General features: G+C 35.6%; 1 long non-coding RNA gene across 1 annotated transcript; it reads right to left on the reverse strand.

The window, feature by feature from the left end:
- Window positions 1–6,099: 6,099 nt before the first annotated feature.
- On the reverse strand, window positions 6,100–15,915 carry LOC127835218 (uncharacterized). Its single transcript, XR_008028416.1, has 2 exons — window positions 15,804–15,915; window positions 6,100–6,633 (listed from the first exon to the last, which is right to left on the reverse strand). It is a non-coding gene; the product is annotated as an uncharacterized LOC127835218 (long non-coding RNA).
- Between the last annotated feature and the right edge of the window lie 6,409 nt (window positions 15,916–22,324).

Below are 22,324 nucleotides of genomic sequence, written 5' to 3' on the forward strand. Positions count from 1 at the left end.
GTTTATAAATATTTATTTTGTCATTTACGAAGATTGACAAGATCACATGGTTGTACGTCAAAAAATGGTTTTCGAAATAGCCACAAACCGTACCGGTCCTCCTTGAAGAAGTCGTTTTTTTCGTCCCTCAATATATTTAGTAATCGGTGCATGATTTTGACGACCGAGACCGAATTGACATATCCCAAAACGACCTAGACCGTTTTTAATTGCAGCTTTCGTATCTCCGGCTGCGCACTGGGTACCATCTTGAACGAATTTAGCAATCTCCACGCAGAGTTGTCGTTCCTTGCTCTCACATACAACTCTGCATAAGGCTCAGCACCCCATTTTGTCTACCAAATAGCTAAAACCGAACAAACGCATACAATGTATATTTGAGTGGATATTTAAGATCGCATGCATTTAATTAAGAAATATGACTTTTAAATGTACGATAAATCGTGCAAAAACTTGTGAGTTTTAATGCAACTCTTTGGAACTATTTTATTGCCCATTTACACAGATGTAATCATTCCACGCACTTCACAAATGTAAACAATTGTACATATTTTTTATTGAGTGACGTTAGGCATTGCTTCGACGTATTTATGTATGTCGGTTTGTTAACATAAAAAAACATATCAATTTTATAATAATTAATTAAGACTGATATAAGATATCATGGTATGAGATGGTTTTCTTTAATGCAGTTAATGCAATGTAACCGTCGTGCAAGAGATTGTTTAGTATAGTGTAACCTCACTGATGAACGCTTGGAATGATCATGAAATGAATGAGACGCTTTCATAACAATAGTCCGTTCTGAGCCCAACACAGAGGTGAATGTAATGTGACCGTCGTGCAAGAGATTGCGAATTTAGAATATTTAAAGTACCTTTAATAGCTTGTGTACTTTCGCGTGCCTGGAACTAAAAACTTTCTTTGTGGTTTTGTTGTGTTTTAGCTGTCTCGAGTCTAGCGTTTTGGTGAGTTGAAGCCTAAAACTTAACTAAATAGAAAGAGCGCGTTATTCAAAAATATTAAGATACTTCTTTATTTATTTGCTACGAAGCATTTTTGCGTAACAATGGAGGCGGAAAACTACAACGGGCGAGGCATGGTATGGTATTACGCAAGGGGGGGTTAGAGGGTTAGGGTTAGGGTTTGGGTTAGTGTTAGGGGTCGGGTTAGGGTTTGGGTTAGCCTAAACCCAACCCTAACCGCATAGAACAAGAAACAAATATTAAATATATTGAATTCAACTTTAATGCTGTTGATACAAATGTTTTCAAGTAATGTCACAAATATTGTATCGAAAATTACTTCATGGAGTTTTAGGGGACATCTCAAAATTGTGCTTACCAAAATGTTTCTACTAAAATTTTCTTGCATAGATAAAAGTATTTCTTCAAATGTCGTATATTTTAGAAATACAATTAGTGGCAAAACTTTGCTTAAAACCATTTTTTATTTCATGCAACTGATTATTCCCAAAATACAGATTTTGTGTTAATTGTGTACCGACCCCTACTATATCTTGCACAAAATTCGTCTGCAAGTTACAGGGAACGTGAAGGATTTTATCTTCCGGGTTGCAGCTATGTCCTCGTTTATAATACCCGTAGGTATATCAAGGTCATAAATCGTCATTTTATTTTATTTTCTTACGCAGCGAACTGGCAAGTATGAAGTAAAGATGTGCACACTGTTGAATAATCGAAAATGCCGCAAAAGAAAGCTGAAACACTAGAATATATGTTTTTAATATATTTATTATTGAGCCATGAGCCATATTGTATTTGTCGGTTTATATGGACTGTCAAATGAAAATGACGCTCTGGCACTTAACACCTTGACACATTCAAAGAGGGTCAGATAAATTGAACATCTCATATATGATCATGTATTTCTTAATCTTCAGTAGATAGATTTCTACAGATTTGTAATAAATATAAATGGTTAATCGTGAGACTATATAAATAGTACTTGTTTGTCTATACCTACGGTTGAATAATAAACACCTATAATGATATCGTGAATATGCTTTATTAATTTAAATGCTATGTCATTTGATACTATTCAGGTCTGTGCGGTAGCATAAACACGCACATCATACTTAGAAGTCAGCGGTTTCTGTTTCAGATCAGACCATGACAACCTGATATTTATAGCTCCTGGTTTTTCCACCATGCAATGATGCAATCAATACTTCGTTGCCCGGCAGCCACTTGCAAGCGATAGCTACGTGTTGTCTGTTAAAGGCTGAACGTTGTGTTATTCTGATACAGCGTTTTGTTGCGTTTTGTTCGAGTTAAATCTAGTGTTAACTTATTTTTTTGAATAAATGTTAACTTCACTCTTTGATTCAATCAAACTGTATAAGACATAGGTTTTATGATTTGACCGTGTTCAATTGATCAAGATGATATGTTCAAATAAAAACTAGTCTTAATTGCTGTATTTTTTTTTGTATAGCATTTTGCATAAGCTGATAGTTATCGTTTTCTTTTTTGTGTTTTGTTATGTCTTTGTTATTTTGTTCTAGTGTTTTTTTCTCAAGTAAATTGTTATCTTTTGTTTTAATGTTTATGTTGTCTGTGCATTTTGTTACATCAGTTGATGATTTTCTATCCTTTTCTATTTACATTGGTCAGGTTTTTGCAGCAGTTTGTTTATGTTTTTTGCATGGGTTAATGGTTGTCTATGGTTCAAGTTTTGGCATGTGTTCATGGTTGTCTATGGTTCAAGTTTGAGCATGAGTTCATGGTTGTCTATGGTTCAAGTTTCTTGCATGAGTTCATGATTGTTTATGGTTCAAGTTTTGGTATGAGTTCTTGGTTGTCTATGGTTTAAGTTTCTTGCATGAGTTCATGGTTGTCTATGGTTCAAGTTTTGGCTGACTCCATGGTTGTCTATGGTTCAAGTTTCTTGCATGAGTTCATGGTTGTCTATGGTTCAAGTTTTGGTATGATTTCATGGTTGTTTATGGTTCAAGTTTCTTGCAGGAGTTCATGGATGTCTATGGATTAAGTTTTGGTATGAGTTCATGGTTGTCTATGGTTCAAGTTTTTTGCATCAGTTTATGTTTGTCAATGTTTCCAGTTGTTTGCATGCATGCATAATCAGCTTATGGTTGGTTATTGATACCTTAGTGGTTTAAGTTTTTCACATTAATTATGATTGTATATGGGTTCAAATTTTTGGCATCAGTTCATGGTTCATTAGTTCATGGTTGACTATAGTTAAGTTTTTTTGCATTAGTTCATGGTTAGACTACGTTTTTTTAGTTATTGGTTGTTTATGGTTGATGTGTTTTGTGTCATGGTTTACTATTGATTTTTGAAGCATAATTTGATGTTATTCTCTTGTTTTAGTTTTTTTTTCAATGGTTGTGATAACTTCTGTTTGATTAACCATTCTATTGTCTGACCATCAAATTACAATGAATCAGGAATAAACAATTGGAAACACAATAAAATAATCATTTTTATGGTCGTTTAGTATGTATACACAAAGTGTTTATAACAATGTTATTATAGTAAGTTAAATAATGTTAAGATATGTGGTTTAGATTTGTTGAAAAGTTCATAATAATTTAATGTATTCACATTTTTAACTCAGTTTGTCATTGAACAATAAACATAATTATTAAAAACTTGAAAACTAACTTTTAATGGATTGGTTGCTAGCAGGAAGTTTAAGTGGTGGTTTACAAAATAAGCTCATATAAAACCACAGAATCATTGCCAAATAGTTGCATTATTCAAATAGGAAGTGGTTTTGCTATCAAATACTTCCTAGTCAAATAACATCACTCTGATTCATAATTAAAATAAATCTGGAAATGAGTAAACATTCATTGAGAATGTATGGGCATGATAAATGAAATGTTGAATCCTCTTTCTTGAAATATTCCTTAAATACATGGAACAAGTATAGCGGCTATATAGTCAACACCAATTAAAACATTTTTAGGATCATGGTTAACCTTCAGCAGATCCCTTCAACATTGACAATTTGAGACATGGGCAGTATTGTGGAACTTCAAAAGACCTTAAAGAGTGATCCTTAGACTGAAAGGACAGCCAACATAATAGGCTTGGATAATCCAGGAAAATCATGACCCATAAAAGATCAGAGATGGTAACATAATGGTCCCGCAACAAGAAACTTAATAGTAGGCACTAGAATCAGGGACATATTGATGAGGATAATCATTTCACAGATATTAAAATCTTAAGAGCAACAGTGGACTTTTGTTGGCTTGAACTCGCTTGGTTAAAATATCTGGTTTGCTTTATTTCTGCTTGAAGGACCAATTTTTTGTTGCTATTTCTCTAATAGATTTCTTTTGTATGGCTCAAATTTGCGAGGGTCATATTTTCTGATGGATTTAAGTGTTTCCTCCGTCCCAGTCAAAATGTTCACACCTCTGTTAGTTTGTTTCACTCCAACTTTCTGTAAGTCGCATGTTGATATTCATTATCTTTGATTAGTATCACGCCATTATTGATTTCTCAGCTGTGGCAAACTTGTCCTCCACTAAAGTGTTGTTTAGTTTTAGTAAAATACAGTATTTTTTTTTATAAATGCTTGTTTTTTTTTAGAAACGGCATACTCACAATTTGTGCTACAAGGCTATATAAAAATTATACACACTTAATACATCACTAGTGTGGACATCTAGATCAGCAAAACAAAAGGGGTCTGCTGTTGGAAGTAAAGGGATAAAGAGACATTCTGAAACACAAATTACCCGCTGAGTATTCATATTTGTCTATACGTGAATGTGGGCTAGTTAAGTTAATATGTTTTCAACCGTGATTTGAAATGCTAGGTCAATTTTTGTGAAAAACCCACGCAGCAAAAAATATAATCAACAGCTTGCATACTGCACTTATCTATGTGTGTACATTTCCTGTTTCAACCATTGAAATGTCGTTGTACTATCTTAAAATAACTTCGTTGCCATTCATCAGAAAATGTTTACAGTCATGTGTGTGCAACTGTTTAAACTGAAAATTTATGTTTATATGCCCTGCTGCAACTAAACAAGTTCGATCTTACCGCATTTTTTGTCATACACATATACATGTTTTTTAAATATACACAGGACGCTAACAGTGTTTGTGTTGCAATTATTCACAAGCCTGTCTGCACATGACCAAAATTAGGTAGCTCATGCCAAAAATTATCTGCAATGTTTGCACATCTAAGTATTAATGACATTTGTATCTCCTAGTGATGAGTTATCAAAAGTTATTGCCCAGTGGTATTTTTGAAGTGCTTCTATATCAGTACCCATCTGTGTCCATAAATATTTATTGTGGATAATACAACTGCTTAAGTCAAATGAAATGACGCAAGTAAGCCAACCTTCAATAAATTAGTATAATGCAGCTAGGAGAGGGGGGTTCCCTACACAACCTGCAATCACATCCAGCTATGTTTATACAAACTACTCTTACATAAGAAAGATCTGACATCAAAGTATGACTCTTACTCAGATATATTATTTGTAATAACCATGTTGTTAAGTCCTCCTTTGTCAAAGACGCTCTTGCATATTTGCATGTATTATATTTTTTATTTTTTTTAACACTGCAAAGTTCTCAGAGTCCAGATTATTCTTCATAAAGCTGTAACAGGAATATCAAGACAATTATTAATTATGTGTCTAGGCATATTCTTTCTTGGTAGTACATATAAATGCTGTATTGTGATGTTAAACACACAGTGGAATAACCAGACATCTGTTTTGACCAATATTTTTAAGTATATCATCTTAGATGAGACTAATTTCATTTCATTTAAAGTGATTACTTTGGAGACACTGTTTTCTTTTTCTGGTCAGAAGAAATAAGTGGGTGTCTTTCTATTGATCCCAAGATCTGATTGAACACGGGGCCCTTCTTTTTCAAATCTACAATAGTTTTCCCACAGTTTACTTTAACAACTAAAAGTTACATGTCCATAATCATTTATATAGTTCTTGTTTGACAAACTATCTAAACTTTTCTTTGTTCCACAAACATAAAGCTTTAATATTATTAATATCATATGACCTCATACAGACAGGCATGAACATTCAGAGGGGAAAAAACAACAAGTTATATGTTGACTAATATTTTATTCACACAGACATTCATTCCAAATGTAGAAAATAAGCATATATCTTGGTTATTGAGAGGTGTTTCTGTGCCACTTATGCCTTACAATATCTAAAACTAGAGATGTCTATAAAACATGTATACTGTCACGACTCTGACTTTTGTGAAAGTAAAATATCTTCGGAAGCGGTAGCGAATCGTGTCAAGATAAATTTCTTTTAGTTAAGAAGTGAAAAATAAACACTTTTTATAATTTTTGTCAAACATATCATTTATTATTTTCATCATATCACACATTTATGAACATAATACATTTATGTCAATGATAACATTACATGAGAGTAGTTAGAGTTATAAGTTAATAATTATGTTAAAATTCTGCAAGTTTTCTGTTAAAATTCTGCAAGTTTTCTGTTAAAATTCTGCAAGTTTTTCTGTTATATTTGTATGTTATTTCTTTTCCTTATGAGGTTGTTAATTACAAACCATCAACTTTCAAAGCTTTTGTCTTTCTTTTATTCTCATATTCTTGCGTTACCACCTACCGACCCAACCGTTCTGGTTAGAGTGATTCAAACTCAGAACTCACGGCCTTTTATACTCTCAGAAATTATGTTACCACAGAATTCTGCTAAGTATTAGAATGTCATAACGTGAACAGCAAAAGACTGACAGAATCACCAATAACTTTGGATTGTTCAATGAAATATATAACATTTCAATATGTATTAACAATATAATATATAATACTACATAAATTACCTGCATATTTGCTATTTTAAATGCAAATGGTATTTTAAAACAATAAAAATTGATACAGTATAAAAACAGTTGACAGCAGATTGTTTACGTAATAGTGACGTCATTCTCAGCTAGCTACAACGCCACCTAGGGTTAAATAACACTAAGTGAACATGTGTACAATAACTTTACAAAAATCTGGATTTAAACTCAAACAATCGCGTAGCTGGTAATCCAGGTAAATTTTCAAGTCTGTTATCATTAGAGTCTCATACAATACTATAGCTTAACTGCAGACAGCATTCGAAACATAGGTTAAATATCAAACAGTAAATAAACATTACCCCACCCACTAAGGTATACATGTGTTACATTACCTCCCTCTTAAGATTGTTTGTGTCCTCACAAAACTATTAAGTTCATAGAATCATTTAAACAATCACAATTTTCAATAAATAAAATGTATTAATTTAATGTCTAACTATCGACATTGAACAATTAATACAATACAAATTAACAAATGGATAATATATTCAGCATATATAACATTCCGATAATAATAATACTTATCACCTAGTGCTGTAAAACACAAGTGACAATAATAAGAACAAACATGCTAACAAGTAAGTTATGAGCAAGGGTTTTAAACAAATATATTAAACATTGTGATGCTCATGACATTTTACTTATAACAACAAATTAAGTACACATATCAAAATTGAGCATGGATAAGACTAGTATGTTTCCTCCTTTATCACAATCATCTCAAACAACAGAGCATGTCAAAAGTAATTAAAACATTTGGAGGAAATATCGATCTTTTTAAAGATCAATTTTACAACAATGCAAAGAGCCAGTGCTCTTTTTAAATATACCTTTGAACATCAACATTAACAATAAAAACAACAACAGTAACAACACATCAAATGTTAAATAAACTCTTTGATTATCATTAATCTTTTTATAATGCAGAAATTTTTAATAAATAAAATGACTGTGTTTACTTCACATTTCATAGTATGAATTATTGGTTGCCAAAAACAAAAATGACAATTAAGGTTGTAACCGTCGGAATTATTTAGTGCATTACGACCTTTGCTGATCCGAGTTTTACACAGTTTGCATGGTTTAAAGAGTTACTTCCCTTTACCAGCCATGCCGTTAGAATTTCTATTCAAATTTCGATTTGTTTTTCTAGATTATTTACATATAATGGAAGGAGAGATACCAAAAGTCGGTATGTTAACAATTCATTAGTATTTAATGTTTAAGTGCGTTAATTGTTTCTATGGCAAGATTCTAGTTATTTCTTGAATTTGTTTCTAAATGTACCCGACCACTAAGTTTGTAATTTTGGATGCATTTGCATATTCGGATTTAAGACATTATTTCCATATGCATGTTACAATGAAAATTGTATAAATTTATGATTTTTTTACAATGACAAAGAAGTTACTTATGGTTAGCTTATTATGTTTTTCAGGAAACCAGTGCAAAATACATGCTGTGCAAAATACATGCTGTATCAAAATCTAATGTGGGTATTCACTTGCTTTGGCGGGAACAGTGGTGGCTTCCGCATTTGTTGCCGGTAAGGATGATACCCTCGACCACGTGAACTCACAGGAGATGGCTGGTAATGACACCTTTCAGTGATTGTTGGCCTTCGAACAATGGCTGGTTCATTCTCCTTTCTATTTTGAATGGGAGAAACAACAGCAGCTGGAACAACAGCCTTTTTCTCCGCTTTGAACTCACGGAGTTCATCAACTAATTGGCCCAGCGCTAAGCCCATCGTATGAACCGCTGATTTCAGTTCAAGAATCTCAGATTTGAGATCATTTATGCAAGTGTCACAAGTTGACGTCGACGATGAAGAAGACGAAGACATGGAAGATACACTCCATGGAGATTTTGCAGGACACAAAATTCTTTTATTGGAAGAATGTAAGGGTGACTCTGGAAAGTGAAAAGGTGACAAATCGTGTTCACCTAACATCTCGGGCAGAATGTAAACAGTAGGGGTACTGTGAACGGAATTCGTTTTTAAGCCTGACGATTCCATTGCAGATTTCATAATATCTAAAGACTGTTAAAAATCAAACACGAATCTTCTTTAGTAAAGCGAACAATGTCCAAGGAAGTTGGAACATATGGATTGACATTTTTGATTAATTAAGCATTTTCATTTACGTTTTCATTACTAGCCAACATGGCATTTATAGTCGCTTCATGTGAGGAAAGTTACATTTTTTAACATGACGATATAAATCCACTTCGGAAGCACACACACATTTGCAAAGTGCACAATAAAATGGAACTTTGTCCAAAGCGACGTGTTTTTTGTAAAAATGATCAAAAACTTTAGATTTTTCGCCTTGATATTTTGGAAGGCAATGTTGGCATTCAAATATCCTGCCTCTATTGTTAATGTAAGACATTCTGAAAATACACAAAATTTTGTTTTAATACATGTTATAATATTGTAATACAATTATTCTTAATCTTTTTACCATAACAATCATTGTTATTAATGAGCTTAAACAGCATGCAAATAAAAGTTTCTGTTTCTGGCAGAAAAACTGGCAGAATTTATCTACATTGAATTTCTTTAATTTGGAAATCCATTTTGGGGGACAAGTACCCATGTAAGGTTTCAATTTGTCATGATGTACAACTTTCACATCAGTCACAGATTTAGAAAATTGTAAAATATAATTTTGGTCACTAATTTTACTTTGGATGAGATATGGACCGGAGTATGGTGTTAACAACTTAGTGCATACTGCTTCTTTTCTTCTCACATTTAAATACCAAACAATGTCATCAGCATTGTACTGATTAAATGTTTTTCCTGACCCGTTCAAATCTGTATGTCTTTTGGCAGCATTTTGTAAATGTTCTCTACAAATTTGATGGCAAGTTAGCATTTTATTTTTGAGTTTCAAGACATAATCACCATAAGAGGAGATCAATTCATTTTTACTGTTTGCAAAACTACCAAAAGCAATCTCAGCAGGTAGTCTGACCTCTCTACCCATCATTAATAAATTTGGCGTCAATTTCGTAGTTTCATTGGGAGTAGCTCTATATGCTGCTGCTAAACAACCTAAATTTAAATCCCAGTCAGTTTGATTATCAGACAGATTAGCCCTGATCATGCGTATTAATGTTTTATTATATCTCTCTGTTTGACCATTGCCTTTTGGGTTTCTACTTGTTCTCGTTTTCTTAATTTCAATCATTTCACATAATTCTGAGAAAATTTTACTTTCATAATTGCTTCCTTGATCACTATGAATAGAAATAGGGCATCCAAATCTTGCAATAACTTCATTTAGTATCACTCGAGCTGTTGTCTCAGCTGTTTGATCTGGTACAGGTATTATCTCCACCCACCTCGAAAAATGATCTGTCACTGTTAAAATGTACCTATTACCCCTTGGAGTGGACCTAAAAAATCAGTGGATAATCTGTCTAAAACATTGCCTACTGTGAGTGTTCCTAAAGGAGCTTTTGGATTTATTGAAGGTGTCTTATTAGCACCACAATTGTCACATTGTTCAATCCATAAATGAACATCTTCCCTAACACCATACCAATAGTATCTCTGTAACAACTTTTCTTGTGTCTTTTTGCGACCAAGATGACCATATAAGATACTGTTATGCATCTGATACAAAACATCTTCTTGTAATATCTTGGGAATTAATAATTGTTAAAATATTCCTGAATTATCCTTTTTATGAAAACGCCTAAAAATCAAACCATCCTTTATAATCAATGCATCCCAGCAATGCAAATAGTGACGTGTAACCACACTTTCTAAATTGGACATATCCCCATTAGGTTTGCTACCCAATGACAGCCATTTTAATATAGGCCCGATATCTTTATCTTTCATTTGCAAATCTATCATGTCTTGTATAGTAAAACTGTTTGACCATGTAATGTAATCATCTTAGGAACCAGTTTTTGACCTTGTAGTCATTGATCTACACACTGAACGATACACAGAATTGAATTTCAATCTGTAAACAGTCACTGTAATAAGTACTGTTAAAACAAGACTTGTTGTCTCAAACATTGACCTTTTCATTAGGCCAAACAAAAAATATATTCCATTCAGACAACAGCTGTACAACAGTTATAACAATAAACAATCAACACTTCTTGTTGATTCTATATTTGTTCCAGTATTTGTAACCTTGACATTTGACATAGACTCATTTACTACATGTATGTCCTTGACCTTTGATTCAGTAACTGAACAATCCTTTAAAGGCTCATTGTATATTTTGTTTGAACATACATTTTGATTTGAAATATCATGGATGTTTGAATCCATTTCTAACGTTCTTTTTCTACACTTGAAACATGGTCCACATTTAAGCATTTCCTCAGTATCAATATCTTGACAATTACAATCTTTTGGATTGGGACACCTTGACAAAGCATCAGCATTGCCATGTTTTTGACCTTGCCGGTATTCAACTTGGAATGTGTATCCTGATAGAATTTCTATCCAACGTGCTATTCTGCCTGTAGGCGATTTCAGGCTAAAAAGCCAACGTAACGCCCTATGATCTGATCTCACTCTAAATTCTCTACCAAGTTAATAATGACGAAAGTATTCGACAAAATATCGAATAGCAAGTAATTCTTTATCTGTCACACAAAAGTTTCGTTCTGCTTTACTCAATGTACGACTAGCGTATGCGATTACTTTTTCTTTTCCACCTTGAATTTGACTTAATACAGCACCTATACCAAAAATACAAGCATCACAATCTAAAATGAATTCTCCATCATTAATTGGTAAAGTCATGCAATCTGGATTTGTAAGACAATGTTTTAATTTGTCAAACGCTATTTGACATTCATTTGTCCATTTCAAAGAACTTGAATTTCAGTCTTAGTGATATCAAACAATGGTGTTGCAATAGTACTGAAATGTTTTACACGTTTACGATAATACGAGCAAAGACCAAGAAATTGTTTAACCTCTGTTACATTCTCGGGGACCTTCCATTGTAAAACTTTAGCTACATTACATGGATCTGGTTTGACACCTTTAGCAGACACCATGTATCCAAGAAATGTAACCTCATCTTTTAACATCTCACATTTTTTAGGCTTGAGCTTTAGATTTGCCTGTCTAAATATGTTTAAAACCTCAGATAACCTGCTTATGTGGTCATCCACTGTGCTTCCAAATACAATGCAGTCTTCAATATAGATGATACATGTTTGCCATTGTAGACCCTTTAAAGCAAGTTCCATAACTCTTTGAAAAGTAGCTCCCCTATTGGTCATACCAAACGGCATAGAGGTAAACTCATACAACCCATACTTTGATGTGAATGCTGATTTGTGAATGTCATGTTCATGTAAAGGAACTTGAAAATAACCTGATGTAAGATCTAGTGTTGAAAAATATTTATATCCTGCTACTGTGTCAATACATTCATCCACTTTTGGTATTGGAAATGCATCTACTATAGTGACCTTGTTTAACAAACGATAATCTATGCATGGCCTTATTGTGCCATCCTTTTTGGTAACTAAACAAAGCGGTGAAGCCCAAGGGCTATTTGATGGTCTTATTACCCCTTGGTCAAGAAGTTTATCAATGGCCTTTTTTTTCTTCTTGATAAGCAATTGGAACACGCCGAAAAGGTTGTTTGATTGGCCGTGCATTGCCAGTGTCGATAGTGTGCTCAGTTAAATTGGTAAGGCCAATGTCATTTTCATCCTTTGAGAAAACATCCTGGTATTCTATAAGAACATTTGCAATCTTTTTAATATCAGACTGATTTTTGTCTTTAACTGAGTCAGTGTACAGTGTTTTTAAATGTTCTGGTATTTGCTCACTTATGCTGTCATCATTTGCTATTTTAATGTTGTCCTGAGAAACATTTCTTATGACTTTGTTTTCAGGTGTTTGAACAAATTGTAATCTCCTTTTTGAATTTGTATTGAGGTCCTGCATATTTTCTGACTCAAGTAATTGTACTGGGTCATATGCTTCAAATTCTGCTGTACCAATCACTGTGTCTTGATTGATTAAAACATCATTAGGAAATGGATTTATCAGTCTAACTTTAACTGTTGGGACACTATTGATATTTGCTAAACTTGTGGCCATCATAACAGGGAAATTGTCTTTAAAACTAGCTGATGCCTCAATTAAAATGTCAGCACACTTTCTATTGTCATCCATTTCATATCTGTCTACATATGCATCAATTATTTGTTCTGTATAGCCATTAATAACATAATGATCTGCAGACTTAACTTTCCGTACAGTATTATCACTGTATTGATGACATGTAATTTCTGCGCCATTGAGTAAAATTTTGTTCTGGCTAAGTATAATATCAGCAGGTTTGCCATTACTTCCTTTTAAAATGTCCGTACCCAGTAAAACATCATCTTTTATATCTGCAATAATAACTTCAAATTTTGTTTTATATCCATCAATTAGCAATTCTAAATCACATTTTCCAAAATCTGTCAATGGTTCCCCACCTGCATGTAGTAATTTGCCTTTTTTTGTAAAGATGGTTTACATGAATCATCAATTCTATTATAAATATTTTTGGAAACTACAGTTTTTTCTGCACCAGTATCAACAACGTAATTAACGTGCACTCCTAGAACACATCCAGCAATATATATACTTTCTGATAATGGGAAACCTCGCCCAATAGGATTATTTGCTGGAATAGCAACATTACTTTGGCCTTCAAAATTTTGGACTGTCTCTTGGCCATTTAAGTCAGTCCTATCTAGTTTAAACATGAGCCAGTGGTAGCATAACTGTAGCTATTGGTGTTGTTTTGATGGTGCCATTGATTTTCACTTCCTTTATTGCTTTGATTTTGACTCATCAGTTGTGTGCCATTGGTGTATGCATGATTTTCTCTCCCTTTGTGCATATTACTTTTGGATGGGAATGCTGATGGCATTTTACACTGTTCAGTTATTTGACTTTGCATGTTTTGTAATTGTGGGCAATTTCTTTTTATATGCGATGGGTCATGACAATAGAAACATTTCCTGTCATTGGTCATTCTGCTTTTAATGTATCTGTTTGTATGTGACCTATCCTTCATAAATTGGGCTTTTGGTGCGGTGTTGCAACTTTTGTGAAATTCTACTTGGTTTTGTTGGGCAGTCAATGCATTTAATCTGCTCTGACAATTTCTCTCAAATTGTCCATGTCATTGGTTTCTATTTTATTTGATAGGTTCTCATGAACACTGTTAACCTCTTTCTTAATGAGCCTTGTTTTATTTTTACCTGGTGCGATTCTTGCAACATCACATTCTATATCACTGTTATCGGAATCAGTTAATAAGTGTCGAATATTTTCATTATATTTTCCTCTGTTTTGTTTCTTGGAAACATACTGTTTGAAAAACAGCTTCATCAATATTTTTTGGTTCTTTTATGAATTCTACATGAAAACGAGCCTTATCATCAATTAAACTATCAAGGAATCTTCTTAAAAGATCCTCTTTTCTTGTTTCTTTATCACGATTGACATGGGCTTTGTCATACAACATTTTTAATTCAGCAGCATACTCTTCTGCTGTCTCTCCACATTTTTGACTTCTGTGACTGAATTGTACCCAAAATGTTTTAGAGGTTTCAACTATCCTGAATCTGTTTGAGAGTTCTTTGCATAAAGATTTGTAATCTGACCTAGTGTCACGGTTCAATTGACCATAAACAAATTCACCAGCTATTCCCTGTAATCTAGGTAATATTTCATCTAATTTTTCATCAAGTGTCCATCTTTGCCTTTTTGCAACATCCTCTAATATGTTAAACCAAACATTCCATGATTCTTTACCTGTGAAGGGAGGTAATTTCGGATAATGTTTGTTTCCTCTGTTAACATGCATTGATGAATTGGACATAAGATTATCTGGGTCAGGAACACTAACACTATCAGTATCACTCTCACTGAATGCCAACCGGTGACTTTGAAGTCTGTCTTGCCTATGCGAGTCAAGAGATTTATCCCTGTTATTTTGCAAATCTAGCTTTTCTAAAGCATTTGTTAACTCCTGGGTTACATGTAATAAAGAATTCTCAAGGCTTGCAACTTTTGCCTCAATGTTTGAAATACTTTGACTCATTGCTTTATTATCATGAGTGTCGCCAGCACTCATATGTAACTTTGAACTAGTCATACACTCTGACTGTCCATTATAAGAAGAACAACATTGTTCATCTGTGTTAATAATTTGTAATTCTTCACTATTTAAATGTTCAACATTCTGCCTCTCATTCCTAATGTGAATGTTATCATTTTCTTCACGAGCTCTATGTCGTGTTAACACCATATCTCTGTCCATAGTTTAAAAAAAATTGAGAACGGTTTTTAAAAAAATAAATAATTTTCCAAATATAATTTATCCATTTATTCTAATGCAAATCCATTAAATCTGAACATTTAAATTATGCAGAAATGATACAAAATTGGTAGCATGGAGTTTTCGCTGCCACCAAAATATGTCACGACTCTGACTTTTGTGAAAGTAAAATATCTTCGGAAGCGGTAGCGAATCGTGTCAAGATAAATTTCGTTTAGTTAAGAAGTGAAACATAAACACTTTTTATAAATTTTGTCAAACATATCATTTATTATTTTCATCATATCACACATTTATGAACATAATACATTTATGCCAATGATAACATTACATGAGAAAAGTAAGAGTTATAAGTTGAAAAGTATGTTAAAATTCTGCAAGTTTTCTGTTAAAATTCTGCAAGTTTTCTGTTAAAATTATGCAAGTTTTCTGTTAAAATTCTGCAAGTTTTCTGTTAAAATTCTGCAAGTTTTTTTTTGTTATATTTGTATGTTATTTCTTTTTCTTATGAGGTTGTTAATTACAAACCATCAACTTTCAAAGCTTTTGTCTTTCTTTTATTATCATATTCTTGCGTTACCACCTACCGACCCAACCGTTCTGGTTAGAGTGATTCAAACTCAGAACTCACGGCCTTTTATACTCGCAGAAATTATGTTACCGCAGAATTCTGCTAAGTATTAGAATGTCATAACGTGAAAAGCAGAAAACTGACAGAATCGCCAATAACTTTGGATTGCTCAATGAAATATATAACATTTTAATATGTATTAACAATATAATATATAATACTACATAAATTACCTGCATATTTGCTTTTTTAAATGCAAATAGTATTTTAAAACAATAAAAATTGATACAGTATCAAAACAGTTGACAGCAGATTGTGTACGTAATAGTGACGTCATTCTCAGCTACAACGCCACCTAGGGTTAAATAACACTAAGTGAACATGTGTACAATAACTTTACGAAAATCTGGATTTAAACTCAAACAATCGCGTAGCTGGTAATCCAGGTAAATTGTCAAGTCTGTTATCATTAGAGTCTCATACAATACTATAGCTTAACTGCAGACAACATTCGAAACATAGGTTAAATATCAAACAGTAAATAAACATTACCCCACCCACTAGGGTATACATGTGTTACAATACTGCTTCCCCACTCCCGATCTTCAGAAAAGTTGTCCCTGTGACCTTGACCTTAGACTACTTGATTTTAAAATCATTAGGGGTCATCCTTCTGAGAGATCAATCAGCAAACTAATTAATATAATCCTAATAATTCTCTAGATCTTGTGTGGAAACCAAATGCATGATTCAAGCTCCTGTGACCTTAAAATTGATGACCTAAATCTCATTAGGCTGATTACTATCCACTCATTTAATCACTACAAAAATATGCATGAACAAAGGTCAAAACACTCAAGAGATGGAGCGAAAAGGAATTACCTGTTACTAGCCTTTGTGACAATGACCTCTGACTGTTTGACCTTAACAATCAATAAGAATCATTATTTCCTTCCAAGTGTTAAAAACCGAATTAAATTTCCTGTTACAAGGCCTTATGATCTTGGCTTGGTGACATCAACATTTGTAGGCATCTCCACTTTCTCAAAGGTAAGTGCTTAACCAGGTCACATAATCATATGGTCCAAGCATTCTCAAGAAACATATTTACTATTACAAGATCCAGTGACCTTAACCTTGACCTATTGGTGTTTTCTTTTCTCCAGAAGTAAACATCAGACCAATGTTCATTGCTGTAGGTCAAAGTATCATTGTGCGGGTAACAACAAAAAGGGCTATGGATGGACCTATTGACTGAGGGAGAGGTGCATTTAAGCAAAATACAGTATACCAAAGCAACGGCATTATTAAATCACATAAAAAGAAACTTACATTTAAAAGATTCAAACTTACAGAAAATGTTAATCACAAAACAACATTTCAATGAACTAACAAACAAACTCATAAACCTCAAAGAAATAGAACAGGAAACCAAAATGAAGTTACTAATAGAGCACTTTCATCTATTTCAGCACTTAATTCACCAATACAATAATACACAAGGGCTGTTTGTAAAACATGCATGCCCCCATATGGGCTGTCAGTTGTAGTGGCAGCCATTGTGTGAATAAGTTTTTTGTCACTGTGACCTTGACCTTTGACCTTATGTAAGTGAGCATCCGGAAACCATTGTACTATTTCGAGACACTGTGACCTTGACCTTTGACCTAGTGACCTGAAAATCAATAGGGGTCATCTGCCAGTCATGATCAAGGTGGGAGTGAGAGGGGGGTATAATGTGGGGTGTGGTAATTTATTAGATGTTTAAAAAAAAAATTGGGGGGGTTGGGGGTAGGGGGTAGGGGGAAGTGAGAGGGGGGTATAATGTGGGGTGTGGTAATTTATTAGATGTTTAAAAATTTATTAATTTTATAGCTCATCTATTTTTTGAAAAAAAAATGAGCTATTGTCATCACCTTGGCGTCGGCGTCGGCGTTGGCGTCCGGTTAAGTTTTGCGTTTAGGTCCACTTTTCTCAGAAAGTATCAATGCTATTGAATTCAAACTTGGTACACTTACTAACTATCATGAGGGGACTGGGCAGGCAAAGTCAGATAACTATGGCGTGCATTTTGACAGAATTATGTGCCATTTTTATACTTAGAAAATTGAATATTTTGGTTAAGTTTTGTGTTTAGGTCCATTTTATTCCTTAAGTATCAAAGCTATTGCTTTCATACTTGCAACACTTACTGACTATCATCAGGGGACTGCGCAGGCAAAGTTATGTAACTCTGACTCGCATTTTGACAGAATTATGTGCCCTTTTTATACTTAGAAAATTGAAAATTTGGTTAAGTTTTGTGTTTAGATCCACTTAATTCCTACAGTATCAAAGCTATTGCTTTCATACTTGCAACACTTACTGACTATCATAAGGGGACTGTGCAGGCAAAGTTATGTAACTCTGACTGGCATTTGGACGGAATTATGGGCCCTTTATACGTAGAAAATTGAAAATTTGGTTAAGTTTTGTGTTTTGGTCCACTTTACGCCTAAAGTATCATATATATTGCTTTCATACTTGGAAAACTCGCAAACTATCATAAGGGTACAGTAAAAGGACAAGTTGCATAACTCTGGTTGCCATTTTTACGGAATTATTGCCCTTTTTTGACTTAGTAACTTTGAATATATGGTTAAATTTTGTGTTTCGATCCACTTTACTTCTAAAGTATCAAGGCTATTGCTTTCAAACTTCAAATACTTTCATGCTATCATGAGGTTACTGTACCTGGCAAGTTGAATTTTACCTTGACCTTTGAATGACCTTGACTCTCAAGGTAAAATTATTAAATTTTGCTAAAATTGCCATAACTTCTTAATTTATGATTAGATTTGATTGATACTTTGACAAAGCTACTCTTACCTGACATACCACAATAGACTCCACCCAAACCATCCCCCGTGCCCTCCCCCCCCCGAATCCTCCCCCCCCCCCTAATTTTTTTTTTTTAAAGATCATCTCACAAATGACCACCACACCCTCACACTTTATCCCCCCCCACCCCACCCACCCCAACATTTTTTTTTTTTGAAACGGTTAAAAAACACAAATATTTATTTTTATTATTTTATTTTTGAAATACCGTCCAACCATCGCACCCAAGAATCCCCTCCTCCTACCCAGCCCCACCCCCCCCCCCCCACCCCCGAAAAAATTGTTTTTTTTGCATTTTGTTTTCGCATTTTTGGAAGATAATGTAATAAATGTCCACACCCCCACACTATACACCCCTCTTCACTCCACCCCTCCCTCCTTTGTGATTGAAATTGAGAGTCCCTTCACCTTTAAAAAGAAAATAGATGAGCGTACGCACCCGCAAGGCGGTGCTCTTGTTTTTTTTTTGGGGGGGGGGGGTGAGGGGATAGGGTGGGTTGGGGTTTGAGAGGGGGTATATTGTGGGGTGGGGTAATTTATAAGATGTTTAAAAAAAAAAATTTGGGGGGGTGGGGGGTAAGGGGGGTTGGGTGTGAGAGGGGGGTATAATGTGGGGTGTGGTAATTTATTAGATGTTAAAAAAAAAATATTTTTTTTGGGGGGGTGGGGGGTAGGGGGAGTATAATGTGGGGTGTGGTAATTTATAAGATGTTTAACAAACAAAAATTTTTTTTTGGGGGGGTAGGCGGGATTGAGAGGGGGGTATAATGTGGTGTGTGGTAATTTATTAGATGTTTATTTATTTATTTTTTTATTTTTTTTGGGGGGGGGGGGTAGGGGGGATAGGGGGTGGGGGTGAGAGGGGGGTATAATGTGGGGTGTGATAATTTATAAGATGTTTAACAAACAAAAAAAAATTTTTTGGGGGGGGGGTAGGGGGGGGGTAGGGGGGAGTGAGAGGGGGGTACAATGTGGAGTGTGGTAATTTATTAGATGTTTAATGTGGGGGTCGGGGGTAGGGGGGAGTGAGAGGGGGGTACAATGTGTAGTGTGGTAATTTATTAGATGTTTAATGTGGGGGTGGAGGGTGGGGGGTAGGGGGGTGGGGGGTGAGAGGGGGGTATAATGTGGGGTGTGGAAATTTATAAGATGTTAAAAAAATATTTTTTTTGGGGTGGGGGTGAGAGGGGGTATAATGTGGGGTGTGGTAATTTATTAGATGTTTAAAAAATGGGGGGGGGGTTGGGGGAGTAGGGGGGTAGGGGGGAGTGAGAGGGGGGTATAATGTGGGGTGTGGTAATTTTATTAGATGTTTAAAAAAAATTCATGGGGGGCCTGTGGGGCCGGGGGGGAGGTAGGGGGGGGGGGGGGGTGGGGTGAGAGGGGGTATAATGGTGGGTGTGATAATTTATTAGATGTTTAAAAAAAATATTATTTTTTTTGGGGGGTGGGGGGGGTAGGGGTGTGGGGGTGAGAGAGGGGTATAATGTGGGGTGTAGTTATTTATAAGATGTTGAACATAAAAACAAAATATTTTTTTTTGGGGGGGGGTAGAGGGGTTAGAAGGATTGAGAGGGGGGTATAATGTGGTGTGTGGTAATTATTAGATGTTTAATTTTTGTTATTTAATTTTTTTTTTTGGAGGGGGGTGGGGGGGATAGGGGGGTGGGGGTGAGAGGGGGTATAATGTGGGGTGTGGTAATTATAAGATGGTTAACAAAATTTTTTTATTTTTTTTGGGGGGGGGGGTGGGGGGGGGGTAGGGAGGAGTGAGAGGGGGGTACAATGTGGAGTGTGGTAATTTATTAGATGTTTAATGTTGGGGTGGGGGGTAGGGGGGAGTGAGAGGGGGGTACAATGTGGAGTGTGGTAATTTATTAGATGTTTAATGTGGGGGGGGGGGTGGGGGGTAGGGGGGGTGGGGGGTGAGAGGGGGGTATAATGTGGGGTGTGGAAATATATAAGATGTTAAAAAATATTTTTTTTGGGGATGGGGGTGAGAGGGGGGTATAATGTGGGGTGTGTTAATTTATTAGATGTTTAAAAAATGGGGGGGGGGGTTGGGGGAGTAGGGGGGTAGGGGGGAGTGAGAGGGGGGTATAATGTGGGGTGTGGTAATTTTATTAGATGTTTAAAAAAAAATTCATGGGGGGGCCTGTGGGGCCTGGGGGGGTAGGGGGGGTGGGGGTGAGAGGGGGTATAATGTGGGGTGTGATAATTTATTAGATGTTTAAAAAAAATATTTTTTTTATGGGGGTGGGGGGTAGGGGGGTGGGGGTGAGAGGGGGGTATAATGTGGGGTGTGGTTATTAATAAGATGTTGAACAAAAAAAAAATATTTTTTTTTGGGGGGGGGTAGGGGGGATTGAGAGGGGGGTATAATGTGGTGTGTGGTAATTTATTAGATGTTTATTTTTATTTTTTTTATTTTTTTTTTTTGGGGGGGGTGTAGGGGGGGGATAGGGGGGTGGGGGTGAGAGGGGGGTATAATGTGGGGTTGTGATAATTTATAAGATGTTTACCAAAAAAAAATTGGGGGGGGGTTTAGTGGGGGTAGGGGGGAGTGAGAGGGGGGGTACAATGTGGAGTGTGGTAATTTATTAGATGTTTAATGTGGGGGGTGGGGGGTAGGGGGGAGTGAGAGGGGGGTACAATGTGGAGTGTGGTAATTTATTAGATGTTTAATGTGGGGTGGGGGGGTAGGGGGGTGGGGGTGACAGGGGGGTATAATGTGGGGTGTGGAAATTTATAAGATGTTAAAAAATATTTTTTTTGGGGTGGGGGTGAGAGGGGAGTATAATGTGGGGTGGGGTAATTTATTAGATGTTTAAAAAATGGGGGGGTGGTTGGGGAGTAGGGGGTAGGGGGGAGTGAGAGGGGGGTATAATGTGGGGTGTAGTAATTTTATTAGATGTTAAAAAAAAAATTCATGGGGGGCCTGTGGGGCCGGGGGGGGGGGTAGGGGGGGTGGGGGTGAGAGGGGGTATAATGGTGGGGTGTGATAATTTATTAGATGTTTAAAAAAATATATTATTTTTTTTGGGGGGTGGGGGGGTAGGGGGGTGGGGGTGAGAGGGGGGTATAATGTGGGGTGTGGTTTTTTATAAGATGTTGAAAAAAAATAAATATTTTTTTTGGGGGTGGGGTAGGGGGGATTGAGAGGGGGGTATAATGTGGTGTGTGGTAATTTATTAGATGTTTATTTTTTTTTTTTTTTTTTTATATATTTTATTTTGGGGGGGGGTGGGGGGGTAGGGGGGGTGGGGGTGAGAGAGGTGTATAATGTGGGGTGTGGTAATTAATAAGATGGTTAACAAAAAAATTTTTTTTTTTTGGGGGGGGGGTAGGGGGGGTAGGGAGGAGTGAGAGGGGGTATAATGTGGTGTGTGGTAATTTATTAGATGTTAAAAAAAAATTAAGGTGGGGGTGGGGGGTGGGGGGGGGTAGGGGGGTGGGGGGTAAGAGGGGGTATAATGTGGGGTGTGGTAATTTATGAGATGTTAAAAAAAATTTTTTTTTTGGGGTGGGGGGTGAGAGGGGGTATAATGTTGGGTGTGGTAATTTATTAGATGTTTAAAAAAACATTGGGGGGGGGGTCGGGGGGGTAGGGGGGTGGGGTAAGGGGATGAGAGAGGGGTATAATGTGGGGTGTG

This window comes from Dreissena polymorpha, chromosome 6 (assembly GCF_020536995.1).
Source record: "Dreissena polymorpha isolate Duluth1 chromosome 6, UMN_Dpol_1.0, whole genome shotgun sequence".
Taxonomy (NCBI): Eukaryota; Metazoa; Mollusca; class Bivalvia; order Myida; family Dreissenidae; genus Dreissena; species Dreissena polymorpha.